Raw genomic sequence first — 17,210 nt, 5'->3', positions numbered from 1 at the left:
TTCTTCTTTTCTTCTTTCTCAGGAGATAATTCATGCCTTGGTGTTTCTTTATCTGGAGTGTTGAGGCTCCCATCTGGGGATTTTGGATCTAGTTCCTCCTTGATTTCTTTGGTCTGTTGCACCATCTCTACTTCTTTGAAGCATGGATTTGGAAGTCTTGGAGTTAACTCATTGAATGCCTCTTTCAAGCTATGATCCCTGCCTTTATCCTCTGTATAGTCTTCTTCTTGAGTGGGTTCATGCAGGGTTTTAAAAACATGGAATGCTAGGTGCTCATCATGCACTCTCAACAACAATTCCCCTTTTTCAACATCTATCAATACTCTGCCTGTAGCCAGGAAAGGCTTCCCCAGAATGATGGGAGTGTTAGGGTCCTCCTCCATATCCAGGATGATAAAATTAGCTGGGAGAAGGAATTTCCCCACCTTTACCAGTACATTCTCTACAACTCCAAGTGCTTGCTGGATGGATTTGTCAGCCATTTGCAGGAGTATTCGTGTGGATTTCAGCTCACAAATTCGGAGTTTTCTCATTAGAGACAAAGGCATCAAGTTTATGCTTGCACCAAGGTCACAGAATGACTTCTCAATTGTTATGTCCCCTATGGTGCAAGGTATGTAAAAACTCCCAGGATCATCTTTCTTCTCTGGCAACTCTCTTTGGAGGATAGCACTACATTCCTTTGTCATCTCAACAGTCTGTCCTTCCTTCAGGGATCTTTTCTTTGTCAGCACTTCCTTCATGAATTTGGCATATAATGGCATCTGTTCAAGTGCTTCCAAGAAAGGAATATTGATGCTAAGTGTCTTGAATATGTCCAGGAATTTTGAGTATTGCTTATCCTCATTTTCTATTTTAAACCTCTGAGGATATGGAAGTTTGGGGACACAAGGATTCACTTCTTCCCTCTTCTTTTGTAGTTGTGATTCAATGATGTTCTTGTCTCCCTTTGAAATTTGTGCAGTTTTGGTTTCTTGATCCTCTTTACTTTTCCCTTCTGTCTCTTCTTGTGGAACTTCTCTGTTATGTTTGTCCTGATTGATGGCTTCCTTCTTCATAGTCTTCTCACTTCCCACTGTGATTACTTTGCACTCCTCCCATTTTGTGGCTTTTCCTTTGTCCCTTGGGTGTTCTTCAGTGACATTGGGGAAGGCATTTGCTCTCTTCTCATCCATTTCTGAAATTTGCTTAGCCATTTGCCCCATGTGTCTTTCAAGGTTTTTGATTGAGGTTTCTTGGTTTTTGAATGCCAGGGTCTGATCTTTCCTTGCAGCTTCCTGATCTTGTCTTGCCATCTCTTGATTTTTCATGAGTTTCTCCATCATTTTCTCCAGACTTGAGATTCTTTGAGAGTCTGAATTTGGTTGTGGTTGTGTGAAATGAGATGGTTGTTGTTGGAAGTTGTTTGAATTAATTGTGGGGGTACTTTGTGGGTGGGATGTGGATGTGGAAAAGTTATTCTGATGGTTTTGTGAGTTATTATGGGGTTGGTGATATGTGTTTTGTGAATTTTTGAATTGGTTAGTATTATTGGATGAATGGTTATGGTTGTTTATGTTGCTGAGGCTGCCAGAGTTGAAGTCCCTTTGTCCTTGATTCTGATGCTCACCCCACCTTGAATTAGAATGAGTCTTCCATGGTGTCTTGTGTGCATCACCATGAAAATTGTGTTGAAATGAACTTGAAGTGTTGTTCATGCATTGCACCTGCTCAGGGCTTTGTTGCTCAAAATTGAATGTCCCAAAACTTTCTTCAGATTGATTCCACCCATGTGAGGTTTGAGGTTGGCGTTGTGTGTTTATTGCAACACCTTGCAGTCCATCAATTTTCTTGGCCATCATTTCTATTTGTTGCTGAAGTTGTTGATGCATCTGTTTGTTTTGTGCCAAGAGAACGTCAACACTTTCGAGCTCCAGCACATCCCTTCTCTGGGCTGGTTGGCGTTGTCTTTGATGAGCAAAGAAATATTGATTGTTTGCCACCATCTCTATGAGGTTTTGGGCTTCTTCTGCTGTCTTCATTAGCTGCAATGAGCCTCCTACTGAATGATCTAATGCTTCTTGAGCTTTCTGGGTCAATCCTTCATAGAAGTTTTGGAGTCTATCCCACTCACTAAACATTTCTGGGGGACATTTCCTGATTAAGGCCTTGTATCTCTCCCAGGCATCATACAGCGACTCTCCATCCATTTGAATGAATGTTTGCACCTCTGTTTTTAGCTTGATAATCCTTTGGGGAGGATAGAACTTGGCTAGGAATTTGCTCACTAAGTCTTCCCAATTATTTATGCTTTCTTTGGGAAATGTCTCTAGCCATTGAGTGGCCTTACCCTTCAGAGAGAATGGAAACAGCAGTAGCTTGTAGATGTCTGGATGCACACCACTTGTTTTGACAGTTTCACAAATCCTGAGGAAGATGGATAAGTGTTGGTTTGGATCTTCAAGTGGACTTCCTCCATAGGAGCAATTGTTCTGCACCAGAGTGATAAGTTGAGGCTTCAACTCAAAATTATTTGCATGAACATTGGGAGTGAGTATGCTACTCCCGCAGTTTCTTGCATTGGGGATAGTGTAAGAGGCCAACACCCTTCTTGCAGGCTGGGTATTGTTGCTCACTCCCTCTTCACGCACCTCAGCCTCCATGACTTGCAAGAATCACAAACAAACCAAATGAAACATGGACATTCTAATGCTAGAATGTGGTTAGAGGGTTAGGTGACACAATGTGTCAAACAGTTAATGTGCTTAGTTAAAAAGAAAAAAAATGCTTAATCTAGACCTCCACTTCACTTAATCATTGTCAATCTATTTCAATCCCCGGCAACGGTGCCAAAAACTTGATGTGTGGAAAACGATCCAACACAAAACTCACCGGCAAGTGTACCGGGTCGCATCAAGTAATAATAACTCACATGAGTGAGGTCGATCCCACAGGGATTGAAGGATTGAGCAATTTTAGTTTAGTGGTTGATTTAGTCAAGCGAATCAAGTTTTGGTTGAGTGGGTTGTATTTAACAGAAGATAAATTGCTTGAAATGTAAAGGGAGAGGGGAAATTGCAGTAAATTAAAGAACAGGAAAGGAAAATAGACTGAATCTTAAAGAACAAGAAATTAAATGACTGAAACTTAAAGTGCAAGAAATGTAAATTGCAGTAACTTAAATGGCAAGGAATGTAAATTGCTTGAATGTAAAAGGGATTTGAGGACTGGGATTGCAGAATATAAACAAAGAAGAATTGAATTGCCACAATTAATAGAGCAGGAATTTAATTAGAAGCAATGAAAGCTTAAACAGAAATTAAAGTAAAGTGCAGCAAGGTTCACAGAAGAACCCAAGTAAATTGTGATCTCAGGACTCAAGAGCTTAGGTAGCAGAGCCTAAAACTCAATTTCCTTCCCAGATCCGAGTTATCAAAGCAATTGACAGAAAATTAAAGAGGAAGCAGTAGAGGAACAGAAAATGAAATTCAATTGTGCATAAAAGGATTTAAAGAGATTTTAGATGGAAATTGAGACAGAATTTCCTCAATTTCACACACCCAAAACTCAGAAAGAGAAGAGTGGAATTGCCCGAGTAAACACGAGGAAGGAGATCAATCAATTCTCCCTTAATCCTCTGAACTCTCGGTCAAGTCTCTCAAGAACAATTACAAGAAATTCAAAGCTCAAAGAAAGTGTAAAATTCAAAAGCTAAGCAAAAGGTAAGTCAAAAGCCCTAATTACATCAAACTAGCTCCTATTTATACACTTTCTATTCTTGGATTTTGGGATTTGGATGGGCTTTTGATTTGGTGAAGAAATGAATTAAAATGGGGATTTAATTTGAATTTTCGGCCCATGAGAAGTTGCTCCCAGGAGGCTGCCCTACCCTTGCGGAGGGCAGGGTAGGATTTGGAGTTTGGTGCGTTGTTGGTACGGCGTGGTGCAGCCTTGGTGCGCAGAATGCTGCCCTGCCCGCGCCAAGGGCAGGGCAGGAAAAGTTGGTGCGCCAGAAATTGCCTTGGTGCGCTGTTGGTGCTGCCAGAATCAAGAATTGGTGCGCCAGAAATTGCCTTGGTGCATAGGATGCTGCCCTGCCCTCGCAGAGGGCAGGGCAGAAAAATATGGTGCTGCCAGGATTGAGCTGTGATGCGCGCTGGTGCTGCCAGGAGAGTGATTTGGTGCGCCAGAAATGTCTCTTGGTGCACCAGATCCATGCACCAACAAAATGCTGCCCTGCCCTCGCGGAGGGCAGGGCAGTGTTTCCACTTTGATGTCCCGTGTTCGAAACACGGCTGGAACACACGCTCAATTAATTTCATTGGTTTCTTGGCACGGCACTCAACCTTAGTTCCTTGCTTCTTCCTTGTTCCGTATTCGATTCTTGTGGCATGCATGGGTGACATTTTTCCTTTGATTTTCTTCCTTGGTGAGCCCGATACTGCCCTTGTGGAGGGCAGGGCAAGGTTCTCTTCTTCTTGGTTCCAAGGCACAGTTTTGTGCTCTGCCCTTGTAGTGGGCAGGGCAGAGTTGCCTTCCTTGCTTGGTTCCCTTATGTTGCCCTCCTAGAGGGCAGTGTGCCCTTGTGGAGGGCAATGTTTGCCTCCCCCATTGCATGCGGCACACTTCCTCTTGCTTTGACCACACTTTCCTTTCCTTGGGCTACACTTCTTAGGCCACGCTTTTTCCTTTTTTCCTTTTCTTCACCTACAATAAACCAAAACAACCACTCCAAGTATCACTAAATTCAAGAGGCTTATAAATCAATTAAAATTCAATTAAAATTAGCTTAAACCTCATGATTTAACATTAATTTCATGGTGGTTGCTTGATTTAGAGACGTTATGCATTTTCACTCCAAATCACTTACTTAGGATGCAAGAAAGTGCATAAATGCTAACAAAACAAGTGAAATTAGCTTGAAAAATGGGTATATGATGACTTGTCATCAGGTGTCAAAAAACTAATTTGGTTTTGAACTGGGAGAAGTGCCATTTCATGGTGCCTGAGGGGATTGTTCTTGGTCACAAAGTTTCAAGAAAAGGGATAGAAGTTGACAAGGCAAAAGTGGAGATCATAGAGAAGCTCCCTCCACCAACTAATGTGAAATCTGTTAGAAGTTTCTTGGGGCATACAGGATTTTATAGAAGGTTTATCAAGGATTTTTCTAAAATAGCCAAACCTTTTAGTAATCTGTTAATGATTGATAATCCTTTTGTTTTTGATGAAAACTACCAGCATCCCTTTGAAACTTTAAAAAACAGACTCACAATAGCATCAATCATCACACCCTCGGATTGGGAACTACCTTTTGAACTCATGTGTGCTGCAAGTGATATTGCAATTGGTGCTGTGCTTGGACAAAAGAAGGGAAACTTGCATCATGTCATATATTATACAAGTAAGGTGTTGAATGAGGCTCAAAAAAATTACACCACAACAGAGAAGGAATTATTGGCTATAGTTTATGCATTTGATAAGTTTAGATCATACTTGATAGGGTCCAAAATCGTGGTTTATACTGACCATGCTGCCCTTAAGTATTTGATGTCAAAGCAGGATGCTAAACCAAGACTTATCAGGTGGATATTGCTCCTACAAGAGTTTGACATTGAAGTAAAGGACAGAAAGGGCACTGAAAACCAAGTTGCTGATCATTTGTCGAGGCTACCACAAGAAATAATTCAAAAAGCCTCCCAACCCGTGAATGAAAGCTTTCCAGATGAACACCTTTTACAGATCCAGCAAACACCTTGGTTTGCTGACATAGCAAACTACAAAGTGGGGAGGAAGATACCTCAAAAGTTCTCTAAGCAACAAGTGAAGAAATTAATCAATGAAGCAAGGAAATTCTTGTGGGATGAACCCTTCCTGTTGAAGAAATGTTCTGATGAAGTGATTAGAAGGTGTGTCCCTGAGAGTGAAATAAGGGATATATTGTGGCATTGCCATGGCTCAACTTATGGTAGACACTTTGGTCCAGAAAGAACAGCTGCAAAGATACTGCAGAGTGGCTTCTATTGGCCAACTATCTTCAAAGATGCCAGAGAGTTTGTTCACCAATGTAATGAATGCCAGAGAGCAGGAGGATTGACAAGAAGGAATGAGATGCCGCAGAATTTCATTTTGGAATTAGAATTATTTGATCTATGGGGCATTGACTTCATGGGACCCTTTCCCCCTTCCTATTCTTTCAGATATATCTTGGTAGCAGTGGAGTATGTCTCAAAGTGGGTGGAAGCCATAGCCACAACTACCTGTGATGCGCAAATTGTCCTTCAATTCCGTAAGAAGCATATTTTCACTAGATATGGAGTGCCCAAGGGTCTTATTAGTGATGGTGGTGGTAATTTTTGTAACAAACAAATGGAGAAACTTCTTCATAAATATGGAGTTATTCATAAAGTAGCCACACCATACCACCCTCAGACTAATAGGCAGGCTGAATTAGCAAACAGAGAATTGAAGAAGATTCTAGAGAAGACAGTAGGAAGCACAAGAAAGGATTGGGCTAGGAAGTTGGAAGATGCACTCTGGGCATACAGAACAGCTTTCAAAACTCCCATTGGGAAGTCCCCCTTTCAGCTATTATATGGCAAATCTTATCACCTCCCTGTAGATCTTGAACACAAAGCTTTTTGGGCTACTAAACTCTTAAATCTTGACTCTGAAGCAGCAGGGGAGAAAAGGTTGTTGCAGCTAAATGAGCTGGATGAATTTAGGCTAGAAGCCTATGAAAATGCCAAGATATACAAGGAAAAAGCCAAGAGGTGGCATGACAGGAAGATCTTGAAGAAAGAATTCAAACCTGGACAGCAAGTACTCTTGTACAACTCACGACTCAAGGTGTTCCCTGGCAAGCTTAAATCTAAGTGGACTGGTCCATATTTGGTAACCAAGATTTTTCCTTATGGAAGTATTGAATTGCTAGACGAAGCAACGAAGAGTCAATTCACAGCAAATGGTCACAAAGCAAAACTGTACCTAGGAGGACAATGGGACAAGGAAAAATAGGTTCAGAGCCTACAGCCTTCTTGAAGCAACAATGAAGGATGTCAAGCTAGTGACAATAAGGAAGCGCTTGTTGGGAGGCAACCCAACTTGAGGTAGTTTTCTTTTCATAGCTTTTTCAATAAAAATGTTGAATAATTAGTATGCATTGTAAGGAGCTAAGTTTGGTGTTGCACACTAAAAAAATTTAAGGAAGAATGAAGGATTCTAAGTTTGGTGTTCCACCAAAATCTCATTTAAAAACACATTCTCACTTCTTGCACAATGCTAGCTCCAAGCAATCAGACAAATTATTCAACTATTTAACTGCTTTCTAGTTTTAATTCCATAACCTTTAGCAAGGACACAAGGTTCCACATATGGTTAACTTGTTGCATCAGAGGCAGTGGCAAGCAATTAAGTTTGGTGTTCCTACACCAAAATTAATCCAAAAGACACACTCAATTTATGCATACTAACCATTCATTAAGGGCTTGAGAAGCAAGCAACTTTTGAGAATTATGCAGGAAATTAGCCAACAATTGAAGACAATTTGCATTGTGACTCAAAAGGGATACAACAAGAGGAAGAATGAAAAGCTGCAACCCAAAAGGTTGTATCTATACTTAATCCTTATTGTTGTGAAATGTTTTAATCCAGGAATTCTTGTATGTCTTGCTAAAGTGTTCATCTAGTTGCAAGTGAAGATGTTTGATTAAGTATGCTTATCTGCATAATGCTTGTCATTCATCACTTAGCTTTAAATTTTGTTTTGTTTCCCATATGCTTAAATAAAAGAGAAATGATTGAATTAGAAAGTAAATGTCCAATGTTGCATAAGTTAGAATGGAAGTTAATGGTGGTATATGTGTTTGATTACATGCATAACTCATGAAATAATTGTTGCATAATGTCATTTTCATTGAAGTGTGAGCTAGCTTGCTGTCATAAAGGTTTCTATCAGTAAAGAAAAAAAGAATCCCTTGAGAACAAAACAAAATAGAAAGAAAAGGAAGAAGAAAAAGCCAATGTGGCAAGAAAAACAAATAATAAGGCTAGGCACCAATAGCTTGGACCATAGGACACATGCCTGTGGTGTTCTTGTACTAGAATATGCTTGGATAAGTAAATTCTAAGGGGTATTTCAAAACCTGGCCACTTAGATCAACTGATTTGGGATGGCCAATTGAAAGTCCACAATAAAGAGCAACCTAGCTACAGAACATTTAGTTATCCAAAGAGGTGCTGGGCATCAATGATCCTAGGAGGAAATAGTGAGCCATGTGTCTGTGGTGAAGAAATGTTGAGTAAAAATAACGCCAAAGGCTGCTGCAACATTTGACACCAAGCCTTCAAAGAATAATAAACTTGTTAAGAAAAATAAGAAAAGAAAAGTTAGCAAGGGAGCAAGTAAAAAGTAAACCTTATAATAGCAAGCTTAGTAAGCCTTTGAGGAAAAGTGTATATTATGTAACAGCAAACAATAACTGAGTTATCATTGTCTGCATAAAAACTCCATGAACCAAGTTCTACTAATTGCCTAATAAGGATATGTATGCTTTTCTTTTTCATTTCATTTTCTCTTAATTTTGATGCTTGCTTGGGGACAAGCAAGATTTAAGTTTGGTGTTGTGATGACAAGTCATCATATACCCATTTTTCAAGCTAATTTCACTTCTTTCACTAATTTTTATGCACTTTCTAGTACTATAAGTAAGCAATTTAGAGTGGAATTGCATGTTTTATTTGAATCAAACAACCACCATTTAATTGATGCTAAATCATGAGGTTTAAGCTAAATTTAATTGAATTTTAATTGATTTATAAACCTTGTGAATTTAGTGATACTTTGATTGGTTGTTTTGATTATTTGTAGGTGAAGAAAGGAAGAAAAGAATGAAGCGTGGCTTAAGAAAGCGTGGCCCAAGGAAGAAAAGAGTGTGGCGCATGGAAGGAAGGAAGCCACACTACTCTCCACAAGAGCACACTGCCCTCCAAGGGAGCACAACAATGAACCAAGCATTCAAGGCTTCACTGCCCTGCCCTCCTTGAGGACGGATCACAATTCTAGGCCAAGAAATAAGGGAAGGAAAAATTCTGCCCTGCCCTCCTCAAGAGCAATTTCGGGCTCCTCATGGAAAAATTCAAGGAAATTGTTCTCCAAGTGCCACCCATGGGTTTCGAACCAAGATCAAGAAGGAAGGAAGTAGCGTTCAAATGAAAGGAAAACAAGCCAAAATTAGCTTGTTTTCAACCTCCAAGGATCGAACACAAGACCTTGAGGAAGCAAGAAACTAGGCGCTACTTTGGTGCCAAGAAAACCAAGAAAAAAGGGGCAACAAAAGCCATCCAGCAAGTTTCGAACTTGGGACCTCACCCAAGAACATGGAAAGCTTGCGCTGCCCACAAGGAGGGCAGAGCAGCATTCCTTAGTGCATGGCGCACAATTTGGCACGGCTAGCATACACAATTGACGCGCAACAAGGGAGTTTGGGCGTGCATCCTTGGCGCATCACAGCACGGGCAGGGAAGCAAGGCACGCACCATGACACCACTGCCCTGCTCTCCACAAGGGCAGGGCAGCATCCTGATGCCTCTCCCATACTTGGCACGCTAATTGGATCCACATGCAAGGCTTCCTTGCTCTGCCCTCCACAAGAGCAGAGCAGCCTCCTGGGAGCAATATGGGCTGAAACTCATCTAAAAATCCAATTGAATTCAATTCTTCACCCATCTTTCAAGTCCACTCAAAATTCTTAGATCCAAAATAGAAAGTGTATAAATAGGTGTTAGTTAGGATTAGAGGAAAAACTTTCTTTCAATTTAATTTTCATCCTTAGTCAACTTGAGAGCTCACTTTCCATTTTTCTGTTTTCTGCAATAGCTTAAGAATTGGAGGAGAGAATTCACTTCTTCTTCCTCTGATCTTTTTGTTTTCTTTACTGGGTTTTGTTTGAGTCTTGAGTGTGAAGAATTGAGGAACTTCTGTCTCAATCTCCATTTAAGATCTCTTTGATTTTTCTTCTACATAATTGAGTTAAATTTCATTTCCTTTACTGCTTGAATCTTTAATTTCTATTTACTTGCTTTGTAAACTGGGATCTAAGAAGGCATTGAGATTTAGACTTGGCTATCTAGTCTCTTGAGTCCTGAGATCTATGTTTTTCAATTTTAATTTCCTTGTTGAATGCTTCACCAAGCTTATTTACATTTCTGTTTGAGATCTAGTTTAATTGAATCCATCTTCTCCTCTTCCGTTTGTTTAATTTTACTATTCTTTGTTTAGTTTCTGCAATCCCACATCCCTGACCCATTTACAATTCAAGCAATTTAGATTTCTTGCACTTTAAGTTTCTGTAATTTACATTTCTTGCAATTTAAGATTCAGCTCTTTTTCCTTTTGTTCCCTTTAATTTCCTGCAATTCACCCACTCCCCTTTACAATTCCTACAATTTAGTTTCAGTCAATTACAAATCACTCAAATCAACTCTTGTTTGCTTGACTAAATCAACCACTAAGCTAAAATTGCTCAATCCTTCAATCCCTGTGGGATCGACCTCACTCCCGTGAGTTTTATTACTTGATGCGACCCGGTACACTTGCCGGTGAGTTTTGTGTTGAACCATTTTCCGCACATCAGGGCTCAATCAATCATGATTGCCAAGAGGTCAATGAGTCGCATGATTGAAGAGGATATGAGCTGGATTTAATCCAAAGAGATAATATCTCCTGATCTCAATGAATTCCCCCATTCTTATCTCTCCCATTCTTTTATAGCTTTACTTACATTCTGCAAAATCTCATTCTCCTTTACATTCCTATTATTTCCATTTCTGCATTTTATTGCTTTCTTTTATTCCTTTGCTATTTATGTTTCTACCATTTATAATTCTGCACTTACAACTTATTTTGTTGAGCTTGACTAATTCACCAATTGATTAAAATTGCTCAAATCTACCAATCTCTGTGGATACAATCCCACTCCACTGTGGGTTAATACTTGACGATAATTTTGGTGCACTTGCCAAGAGCGGATTCATCAATATTATTGGGAAAGGGTAGTGAATTCCGCCGATCAAACACCAAATTTATCAATCAAACATTTAAGACGCAGTTCATATAATTCATTTTAGTTAAATTCTTATATTTTTATAAAATTCAGACATAACCTCCCCTAAAAGTGGACTTAATCACTCTTTAAGGGTTCCCTCTATCTTAACAATCCACCAATCTTCTTTTTAACAATTACCTCCAATAACTTTTCAAAAATCAACTTATCATTTTTCAATTTAACAAATAATTCCAAATCCATCACCATTCATAGCCACAAACTCAACAATTTCTCATTACAATAAGCTAACGATCAAAATTTTCAACATTTTCAAACAATCAGGAAATTAATCACATATTCATCAAATTTAGTCACTTTCATTGTCACAAACTCAACTCAATCTCATCATTCAGTCATTTCAGAAAATCATAAATTATTCGCAATTATTCGATAAACTTTATTAGCATTCATGATTTAAAATCTTTAGTTCGAAAATGAATCCCCTAACTCAACGTGTCAAAATCAACAGAAATTAAGCCTGACCCCCTTCGTCCTAACTCGCAGCAGCAACAGTCTTGAACTGATCAAACAGCAACGGCATCAGCCACACCGACAACACTGAGTCATTAACACCCAAAACCCTCAAGAAGGATATAACCAAGGTTCGGAAAACCGGACCGGTCATCGAACAACTCTAGTCACTGGTTCACTGGTTCATTGGTCTAACCGGTTCAACCGTGGTCCAACCGAAAAAATCGGTTTAGAATAAAACAATAAATAAATTATAAATATACATCCTAAAATATAATTATAGTCTAATATAAATCTTAAAATATCTTCTACCATATGATCTTATCAAAATACAAACTCAATTTTTTTTAAAACACTCTTAAAACATGTTTCTGAGCACTTCTGTCATCATCATCTTCAGCTTTACACTCATCACTCAGTTAAAAAATTCACAACCCTAATCCTCTATGATTTCTTTTGGAAAAATAAAATTCCGTTCAAGAAGAAAACCATAGCGGTAAGTAATTGAGAATATTTGTCAGACTTAGCACCAAGACATAAAACAAGTATACATATAGGACAGTACCAAACAATCCAATTCTCAATTCCATGAATCATAAACAAAAGGGTGTCTAAAATATCCACATAATCAATCAAATTTAACATTAAAAAATATCAAAAATTAAATTTTGCAATTGAAAAAAATGAAGTAAAGATAGGATTTTATACTAACAAATTCCCCTTAATCTTGAACCATGTCTCAACTCATACTTTGTGGGCAGCAGCAAGATCATCTTTACAAGCACAACCCAATTCAATTGGAATATCAAACTCAGAACTATCACTCTCCAAACCCATGTGATAAATTCTACAATTTCTCTCCACTTTCTAATTAGTATTACTAATAATATTATTAATAATATTAACATTGCCAACTGATTAGTGGATATTGGAACTTTAAACACTCTTTAACTATAAGCTATAAAATGATCCAAATAAAAAATTAACCAATTTAATGAATACACAACTCCAAACACAGCAAGTAATCTGCTTCATACACACCTCAAAAGTGGTCCTGAATCATTTGCAATAACAGTGAATTATGCTTCATAAACAACTCAAATTATCGAAATCAGAAACATAAAGCACACTATTTAGAATCTACAGAGTCATACCAATTTCAATAAATACATAATTGGCACAATTTATCAAGCATGGAAAAACTAAGTTCTCAAAGAAAAAATTTAATTGAAAACAAAAACACAGCACCACAGTCAACAGAGCACAGCAGCAAAGAAGACACAAAACAGTACAGTACATCACAATAGAACAATAGCAGTGAACAGAGCTAATCAATAATCAATTAATCGTTCAATAATCCATATAATTGTTGAACAAAAAATAAAACAAAAAAAAGAACAAGCACTAGCAGTGAGTAGAGAAGCCATTGCCTTCTTCGATTTGCGCAATATGGGTAGAGTATGAGAGAAAGTGGTTAAGCATGATGGACGACGGCAACTAGGCAACAAGCATGACAATGGACGGCAGTAGAAGTGCAGATGAGCAGAGGTAGACCAGACGACGAACGCTAAGCTCGACAAAGAAGCTGCGATTGGAGTAAATAGGGGTTGGAGAGCTCAAGAATGACGACGGTGCGATGGACGGCGACACTGTCTCCCTCCTTGCCGCGGCGGTGGAGGCTACTGTAAACTAGGGTTTCTTTTTAGGAGAAAAGAGCTTCGTTTGAGTGAGCGAAAGTTGAGAGGAGTTCGAGTAAACAGGAGTTGGAGAGCTCAAGCACGACGATGGCAGTGTCTCCCTCATTGCGGCGGCGTTGGAGGCTACTCCTAGTCTGCTAGGGTTTTTGTTTTGGGGGAAGAGAGCTGCTTGAGAAAGTGAGAGTTGAGAGGAGGCACTGAACGTCTGAAGGCTTCCCATTTTTTCTTTTATCCAAAATGCGAAACGACACCGTTTTAGGAAAATCGGCCGGCTCCCAGTTCGGTCCAACCGATCGGTTCTTGGCCAGTTCAGCGGTTTCTAAACGGTTTTATAACTGGTGGTTTTATATGTTAAACCAAATCGTAAAAGCATTTGGTTCACGGTTAAACCGGTCAGACCGACCGGTCCGGTCTGGTTTTCAGAACATTGGATATAACACAACAATAATGATAATGATTTTAGATCAAGAACCCACTGCAGTTATGAAAAAATAGAACAATAGAGCAGCAGCAGCTCCAATAACGGTGGAACCAATGGAGAGCAAGCTGACAGAGGTTCCGGCAGTGATGTTCGGCGACAACAATAGCGTTTTTCGACAGTAGAGAGCCCGGCAAGCTTGCAGAAACGTGACGCAGAGACGAAGCTGGGTCAGCTTCCTCGTCGGACCTCCCACAGCAGCGTCGGCGAAGAATGACTCCATGAACAGCGTATAGTTCGACGAGAAATGGCCCATACTGATGGCGGCAACAGTGGCAAGAGAAACACCCACCAACGCTTCCTTTGGCTCCTCGTTCGTCTTTTTCTGGGCTTCCCCCACTGCGACGGCCACGCTAACCGCGACGAGCCTTAGCAGCACAGCGGCGGAAGAGCCCTCATCTCCCTCTCGCGTCACTCTGTCTCTCTCCCTCTCTTCCCCTAGCGTCACTCTCTCTTTTGATCAGTCTCCCTCTCTTCCTTGCGAGCAGCAACGGCGACGGTGGCTCCCAACCCCGCCAGCACCGTCCTCTCCTGCCTTCCCTTCTTCTCGCACTCTCCTCCGTCTCCCTCCCTTTATTCAATGTGCATGTGTTTGGGGATAAAAATTAGGGCAAATAATTAGGGATTCTAGTATTAAGGGATTTTACAAAAAAAAAGTGTAATGGACTAGCAACTTTTGTGTTTTGTGGCCAGCACTTAACGATTAAAAGAAAAGTGAGTGATTTTCTACTATTGGATGTAATCTCACACCATTGAAAACATTATTGATGGTCAATTGATGGTTACAAAACACAAAAATTGCTAGTTCCCTAACACTCCTCTTTTATAAAAAGATAAGGGTAGAATAACAAATTTTTTATTATTTAAATTAAATTAAAAACTTTTTATTATTTCTTAATTATTAAAATTTTAATTTTAATTATATCAAATATTTAATTATAATAAAAATTATATAAAATTTCTAATTAATTTAAACTCTAATTATTATAAAATTAACATATAATTTTTAATTATTTTTAAACTCAAAGTATTATAAAATTTAATTTAATTACTTTTAGTAAAATAATTTTTTTTAAATAAAAATTTTAACAAATATAATAAATTATAAATAACACATTATTTACTTTTTTTTTAATTTAGGATGTTATAAGAGGCGCACGCCTATTTTTATTTTTAAATTTAAATTATTTTTATTTAAGTTTAATAATTAAATTTTTTTAATTTAAAAAATTAATTTTTAGTCAGTATTTAGAACTTGATTATTAGTAAAATTATATTTTAATTTTTTAAAAGGAATATAAAATAATATCTCTAATTTTTAACATTAATAATTTAACATTTAATTTTGTATAAAAAATAATTAATTAATTAAATAATATTTTAAAAATAAAATTTTTTAAACAAAAGTAAAATTATCTAGTAAAAAATTATATAAATAATTTTTTTCATCTTTAAATATTTTAATATTTTAAAATAATTTTTTTAGTTACAAAATAATTTTTGTATTTTGTGACAAACAAATAATTTGTTACAAACAATATTAAATTTTGTGACAAATTAATTTTTTGTTACAAAATATTTTAAATTTTTGCAACAACTCATTTTTTATCACAAAACATTATAAAATTTTGCAACAATATACTGGTTCATTACAAAGGCCAACATAATTTGTAACTAAAAAATCAGGTTGTTACAAAATATCAAAATATTTTGTAACAAATTGTATTGTTGTTACAAAATATTGTTTTTCTGTAACAATCATTGTTTTTTGTTATAAAAAAATAAGTTTTTGTAACAATTTTAAATTTAACACAAAATTTTGTTACAAATATTCTATTTTCTTGTAGTTAGATGTTGCTTGCCTCAATCCGATAATTCTCGTGAGAATGATATTCACTCACAGTGGTATTACTTGAAGTGATTTGGTGCACTTGCCAATTTACGAGCGTATCGGTTTTGCCTCATCAGCAGCGCCAAGCACCTAACCATGGTGCTTAGGACCTTTGAAGAAAAACAAAGGCTAGTGCTCAACGCCCATGCCCAGAAACACAACAAAATCATGGCTTCTAGCGTCATGGACAAGTGCCCAGCAGCCATTGCTTTTATAAAGTTTCATGAATCTAATTAGGATTTTCAATTAAACACTATTTTGCTCAATCTTTTAATCTTTGTGGGAGCGATACCTACTTACCATGATATTACTTGATGTGATCTGGTGCATTTGCCAAATTCATCCATCAAAACTAAGATCGTTAAATATTCTTGTCTCAAGCTTTGTCAACCTAAGAAGTAATTTAAATATTCTCCTAAATTTTTCAAGTATGTCTCACTTTAGAACACAACCTAACTTAAGAACATTAGATATTCTATCAATAAGAATTTTCAAGACTAAAGATCAGTACTGAAAAACAACAACAACAACAACAACAACAAAGTCTTGTCCCACTAAGTGGGGTTGGCTACATGAATCAAACGACGCCATTGTGCTCTGTCATGTATCATGTCTACAGAGAGACCGTTTACATGTAGATCTCGTTTGACCACCTTATGGATGGTCTTCTTAGGTCTTCCTCTGCCTTTCGCCCATTGTCCATCTTCCATCTCATCCACCCTCCTGACTGGATGTTCTATCGGTCTTCTTCTCACATGTCCAAACCACTTGAGACGCGATTCAACCATCTTTTCCACAATGGGTGCTACTCTAACTCCCTCCATTATATCTTCATTCCTTATTTTATCCAATCGCGTATGACCACTCATCCATCTCAACATCTTCATCTCTGCCACACTCAGCTTATGTTCGTGCTCCCCTTTAGCCGCCTAACCCTCCGTACCATACAGCATAGCCGGTCTTATAGCGGTGCGATAGAATTTACCTTTAAGTTTTAAAGGCACTTTTTTGTCGCATATAAAACCAGATGCACTCCGCCAGTTTGACCAAACTGTTTGGATCCTATGATTTACATCATATTCAATCTCTCTATTATCCTGTATGATGCACCCAAGATACTTAAAACCTTTAACTTTTCCTATGATGTTTTCTTCAATCTTCACCTCTATATTGGGGTTTTTCCTTCTCAAACTGAACTTACATTCCATATATTTCGTCTTGCTACGGCTTATGCGCAGACCATACACTTCTAAAGCTTCTCTCCATAACTCCAACTTCTTATTTAGGTCTTCCCTTGACTCTCCTATAAGGACGATATCATCGGCAAAAAGCATGCACCATGGCACAGGCTCTTGGATGTGCTCTGTGAGTACTTCCAAGACTAATGTCAAAAGGTATGGACTTAAGGATGATCCCTGGTGTAATCCTATGCCAATAGGGAATTCCTCCGTCACACCACCTTGAGTCTTCACACTAGTTGTGGCCCCATCATACATGTCTTTAATTGCCCGAATATATGCGATCCTTACTCTCCTCTTTTCTAAAACCTTCCATAAGACCTCCCTTGGTACCCTATCATACGCTTTTTCCAA

This window comes from Arachis hypogaea, chromosome 4, assembly GCF_003086295.3.
Source record: "Arachis hypogaea cultivar Tifrunner chromosome 4, arahy.Tifrunner.gnm2.J5K5, whole genome shotgun sequence".
Classification (NCBI taxonomy): domain Eukaryota; kingdom Viridiplantae; phylum Streptophyta; class Magnoliopsida; order Fabales; family Fabaceae; genus Arachis; species Arachis hypogaea.
Note: the sequence above shows the minus strand (reverse complement) of the source record.